Source organism: Apium graveolens, chromosome 5 (genome assembly GCF_009905375.1).
Source record: "Apium graveolens cultivar Ventura chromosome 5, ASM990537v1, whole genome shotgun sequence".
NCBI lineage: Eukaryota > Viridiplantae > Streptophyta > Magnoliopsida > Apiales > Apiaceae > Apium > Apium graveolens.
In genome coordinates, this window is record NC_133651.1 from 142,415,665 (window position 1) to 142,422,047 (window position 6,383).

Consider the following 6,383-nt stretch of genomic DNA (forward strand, 5'->3'; position numbering starts at 1 on the left):
AAAATATTTGTTATATATCTTGAAGAAAGGTTCAGAAGTACTTTCCTTATCACAGATGATTTCCAACTTTACTTGTACTCATCTAACAGTTTTACTCATCAATCATATTCCTTCCTTTTTCTATGCCTTGCTTCTATTCATCAATCAATTGTCTTCTCTTTCTATGCTTCAATTCAATTTACGGATCATTAGCTTCCTTTTTCTATGCCTCACTAACTTTTTTAGGCATCACAAGCATCTTTCAATATTAAATCTCATATTATTCAAATCGTCACATAGACGTTATAAGATTTTCTCTACCCTTCGTTTTACCCAAATCCGATTTACGGATTCAAAGTTATGACCAAAACAGTCACACGATAAACACATAGGCATATAACACATCAACCAGTCAGCACGTAGCACATAACACGTATGATTTTCGATCAAAATAATTTTTCAAAGAAGATTCGGGGTCAAAATGATTTTTCAGGTATTTAATACGAATATTTGAACATTTTTCGGAATTAAAATGGCCCTCTGAATCATTTTATAATTAAATAATAGGGTTTGAGCACCCGAATCTGAATAAAAAAAAATGATAATAATTATCGAGTCTTGAAAATAATTTAAAATAATATTTTAAAGCTCGAATCTATTTTTCGGAATTTTTAAATCGAAATAAATAATAAATCTAATTAAATAATCAATTAAAATTAATTAATAACTAATTAAATTAATTAATCAATTAATATTTAAATTAATTGACTAATCAAATAATAAATTATCAACTAAAATTAATTAAATAATTAAATTTATTTTTTTAAAAAAAATTTAAATGATTAAAAGTATTTTTAGAATTAAAATAAATAAATAAAAATTATTTTTAAAAATTATTTTCCAGAGGTGTAAAGTGTAGGATTTTAAAAGTTTAGCCGAGGGTGTAAATTGCAACTATTTAAAAGTTAGGGAACAATTTGCAGGTTTTTTAAATATGAGGGGGGTTTAAACGGTAATTTCACCGTCTTCCACCTTAATACAACAACTCTGGCAGCGACGACCATTAACGCCGCCTCTGAGCTTGCCGGAGACACCCATAAACGCCCAGAATTTAGCAAGAATCACTGCACCATTCCATTGCCTCATCCTGAACTGATTTACATCCTCAAAAACGTGATAAGCTCGATCAACTCGTCGGAAATCGATCCGCCTTTCACGACCGACGAGTTTCTGACGAGGCATAATCGGCCTCCATCACAGCTTCTCAACATACGAATCCGTCCCAAAATCCACGATCTATATGCTAGTATGCTTTATATCTACCCAGAACTTGTAAAACCAAAACCCCAATTTCAATTAAAAAGCTTCAAGAACTCCTATAAACCCTAATTTCGAATTATCAATAATTAAATCACGATTTACACATGTTATCGAGCTCCAAATTTGAAGTATTATATATGAAAATGAATGGCACAACATGCTCTACATCATGGAATCATCAAATCACATAAACAACATCAAGAAAAAAATTCCTATTTTTAATCATTAAATATTTCTAATTAAAATAAATAAATAAGAAATTAACCTTGATTTCTGCACCAAAAGTGTTGATTGATTCAGAAAGATCTTTTCGAGAGCTTCAATTTAATATATGGCACGCTCGAATCGGAGTTCGATAACGCCTTCGTTTGTGTGTTTGATTGTGAAGAACGCAACGCTTTTAGGTTTTTTTTTCTGTAAATTCTATATTTCTACTGATCGATTATGATTATACGAATAAAATGACATAATAAAAGGGCTATAGATATTTATGGAATATTGCTTCGTGTTGGATCATTTTGGATCGATAAATTCGTTACTTAGCCGCTAAGTAACTACAAAAATGATCTGATTTAATACCCGTATTGGATAATTATCCAAACCGAGCTTCTTATAAAACCCTTTATACGAAAATAATGTAATAGTATCACGTCTTTCGAGAATATGGGTTTTGATAATTCACCGAAATGATTATCGTATCGAAAATCTTGCGCCGGGCTGTGCACGGGTCAAACCGTAATCCAGATTGAAAAACTCAAAACACCGAAAATGTCCGGAATTCCCAGATTAGGTTAGAAAAAGTTTTCGGAAGAGTTTTGGGTTGTAAAAACGTAAAGACGGTTGAAGTCAGATGATTTCAGGCTTTATAAAATAGTTTTGTATTTATTTAGAAAGTAATTAATAAATTCTTAAATTAATATAAAATCATATAACAGTCCAAAAATTACTAAAAAAATACCTTAATTATCTATATTTTATTATGGACATATTAAAATTAACATACTTATAATTTACCACACATCAACATCCACATAACAACACCAATCATCAAATAATTTACCAAAAATCACATAATAATCATATAATAATCATTTATCGGTAAAATAATTACAAGCTATGTCCCAGATATTATATTTTTCATCTTTGAACTCCATTATCCAGTAAGGCCTTAGATGCACCCTATCTCCAGTAAAAGGAATTGTCAATACCCTTGGGAGTGCATTTGGTCCTCTTCAGCTATTTCTTATCTCCTCAATCTTGTTTAGTACCATTTTCTTGGCAACTATGTTGAATCCATAGTTTTTCTTGATTGAGGAGAAGATAGTTACCAAAGTAGAATAGTCTTCATTGAGAATTCTGTGAAGGAGCCATGTCATCTCTCTTCCACCCTTGTACCTGTAGACTAATATCTCTAGAAGATGTCTGTAAAAATCAATAACTCTAATTCATCTATTTCTTCCAGATATAGATTTATGTCTGAGAATTCCTTGATATCACAGATGAAGAGTTGATCTCCCTTGTTGACAATAGGTTTGGGTTTGGCCACTGACTTGGATTGAAGTTTGACAGGCTTGACCATCTTGACTGCTCTTTTATTTGTCTTCTTTAGCTTGGATAGGATTGGAATGTTTAGATCAGGAAGAGGCAGGCTGTCCTAATCTATGGGTTCATCCTTGAGAGTTACAGGTTCACCATGGAAAGTTATGTTAGGATCAACCTTGAATTCAGCCTCCTCCAATGCAGGTATGGCTGGTAGACCTGAAGTTTTAGATTGGGATTGCATGTATTCTTCCTTATCATCATTCAAATCTATCTTCCTCTTGGATGGTAGCTTGTACCTAAATTTCCCTTTAGTCTGCTTCAATTTTTCTTGCTTTTCTTCAATCAGATTCTCAGTTGTCACAACAGGCAATGCAACTTCCGTGGTTGCAGGATTTTTGGCTAGGTTCTTCGCTTCTAAAGCAACTTGCTTTTGTTGTTGTTTAAGCCTCGCATTATCTTCTTTCTTAGCCTCTACAAACTGTGGATGTCCAGCCACTACACAGATTAATTTACCATTCCTGTAGATCTTAGCAATTTTGTTCTTTGACACTGTGTTTCTGGGATCTTTGGATAAATCAATAGATCTTCCAAGCAGCTTCTTTTCATCTGGATTCGGGGTTTTATAGGATAGGTCTGATTGATTTTTGTCTGAATTCTTTGGATAATTTCTCTTGGGTCTAAAAATCACACCGGCCTTTGGATATTTGATTGACGAGGATTGACCGCTTTCCATGTTCCCTAAGCTCATTTCATCTGCTGAAATTTGTCTCAGTTGAGAGAAGTGAGAAAAGACCTTGTCTTGCTTCCCAATTGGACCAAACTTCTTCTTGATGTTTTCATCAAGCGTCTTCCTGATAAGTGGCATTTTATACCACTTAGAACGTCTTAAAATGGCTTAAATTGGTGTCTTGAAATCAAGTATTTTGTGTATTTGATACGTTTTTCTAGTGTTTATGCATTTCAGGGTTTTAGTTGCAATTCGGGGGAGGAATCATCAAGAATAAGCCTTGGCATGTGTTCACCATTGCGAGAGGAAAGAAACGGGCAGATTACGGCGAAGAAACGGAGCGAAATCAGAATTTTTCCAGTAGAGGTCTGAGCGCCCGCTCAGCATTGCTGAGCGGCCGCGCAGGGTCTGGAAAAAAGACAGTTTATTTTAGGACTTCTACTTCTGTTTGGTTTCCACTTCTATGTAATCTGAGTTTTATGTGACTATTATATAAGTAGATTTGAGACGTTTTCACAAGTGGTGGATTGAAGAAGATTGTGTTTTTACGCAAGGAGCGAAGGAGATAAGGAAGAAGACCGATTTAGCACACCGCAACGAAGAGGAAGCATATATTCTTATGATTCTTGTTTCGTTGTAACGTTGGATGCTAGTTTTCTTGCTTTGAACTTATTTACTCTTGTGACGTACTCTATTTTAATATAATTAGTTTAGTTATTATTTTCTTGTATTTGTTTATCATGATTTCATATGAACCCATGATGACGATAAGTGCTATTATGGGCTAATCGTGATCATGGGGTTGCAACGGATTTATTATGGAATTCTTTAGTTAAGTGTTTAATACTTTAGTGTGTGATGATTGCATGATATCTAGTATTGGTTGTGCGTATTCGTCTTATGTGCGTCGCGAACATATAAGATAGGGTGTTAATCTCTTGTGAAGCGACGGTGGATCTTGAGATTTAGAACTTGCCATGCTAGCATAGGTTCATGTACGTTGTGCATGATTAGTGGGTAACTCTAACAGTTTTATTTGCCCTATGTAATCAAAAGGAATAACTTGTGCTTAAATCGTTGTGTTGTCAATTTCTATAGACATATGGGAACTCAACATAATTGATGACTATTCAACTTCTATCTTAATTGTGGATGCTTGGTAGAATGGTATTAGTACAATGAAAGTTGGCTTTTATCAGTTTCGTGTTATTCGATTAATATCATCACTGTCACATGCTAAAGGTAATAACAATGGCTATAGAAGGAAGTAATAATGAAGTTGTGATCTCATGAGTGTTTATTTATTGATAAATTGAAGTGTTAGTTAAGTGATTAATTAAGTAGTTAATTGTAGTTAATATTTAATCAACAATTTTAAGTGTTAGTATCTTAACATTGAGAAGTAATCATACATTGGTGAGTGAGTTTAATTAGACAATAATTTAGTCTGAGTCTCTGAGGGAACGAACTAGAAAGTATTCTATATTACTTGCGAACGCGTATACTTGCGTGAATATTAGTGCGTGTTTTCGCCCTAATAAGTTTTTGGCGCCGCTGCCGGGGACTCGGCGTATTTGTTTAGTTTATGTACTTACCATCATTGGTCATTAGGACTCAGTGATTAGGATGTAGTAGTTACTTATTTTTTTTTTCCCGGTTGTGTCTCAGGTACTTTAGCAAGCGTTTATGCAAACTCGTTCTCGTGCTCGCAAGAGGACTTTAGATACAGCTGAGGAGACAGACGAAGTTCTTGATATTCCAAAAAAGTTAGATTTTGAGGATTCGGATTCAGGAACTGAGCAGAAAGAACCAGTAAACATGGGAGATCGTATTGTTCAAGCTGATCCAGCTCTTATGGATTTTTCTCGGCCTAAAATTGATGACATTCAGTCAAGCATCCTTCATCCGGCTATTCAAGCTAACACCTTTGAAATCAAGCCGGGCACTATTCAGATGGTGCAGAATTCTGTTTCTTTTGGAGGAGCGGCAACTGAAGACCCCAACATGCACATAAGGAATTTTGTCGAGATCTGCAGCACTTTTAAGTATAATGGCGTGACTGATGAGGCTATCAAGTTGAGGCTTTTCCCATTCTCACTAAGGGACAAGGCTAAAGACTGGTTACATTCTGAACCAGCTGGGTCCATCACTACGTGGCAAGATCTTGCGCAAAAGTTTCTGGTGAAGTTTTATCCGATGGCAAAGACTGCTGCTATGAGGAGTGCTCTTACTCAGTTTGCGCAGCAACCTACAGAATCTATGTGCGAGGCTTGGGAACGCTACAAGGAAATGTTGAGAAAATGTCAACATCATGGAATGCCGGATTGGATGGTGATCACTGGTTTCTATAATGGTTTGGGGGCTCAATCTCGGCCCATGCTCGATGCAGCAGCTGGAGGCGCCTTATGGGCTAAAAGCTATACTGAGGCGTATAATCTTATAGAGACGATGGCTGCAAATGAGCATCAAAACCCAACTCAGAGGATGACGTCAGGCAAGGTAGCAGGTATTCTGGAAGTTAATGCAGCCACCGCTATTGCAGCCCAGCTCCAAGCGCTATCAATGAAGGTTGATTCTCTGGTTACGTATGGAGTTAATCAAATAGCTATGGTTGTGAGCTTTGTGCAGGTTCTCATACTACGGATCAGTGTTCTCTTGTCAACGAATCTGTTCAGTATGTGAATAATTATCAGTGACAACAGCAGCCTGTGCCAATGACCTATCATCCTAACAACAGAAATCATCCAAATTTCAGCTGGGGGAATAATCAGAATGCTATTCAGCCACCATATCAGCAAGGAGTGAGTAAACAGTT

The 6,383-nt window shown here is 35.7% G+C and overlaps 1 non-coding gene across 1 annotated transcript; it reads right to left on the reverse strand.

The window, feature by feature from the left end:
- Positions 1-5,779: 5,779 nt before the first annotated feature.
- LOC141662964 (small nucleolar RNA R71) lies at positions 5,780-5,886 on the reverse strand. The gene has a single exon (XR_012551061.1). It is a non-coding gene; the product is annotated as a small nucleolar RNA R71 (small nucleolar RNA).
- Positions 5,887-6,383: the final 497 nt, after the last annotated feature.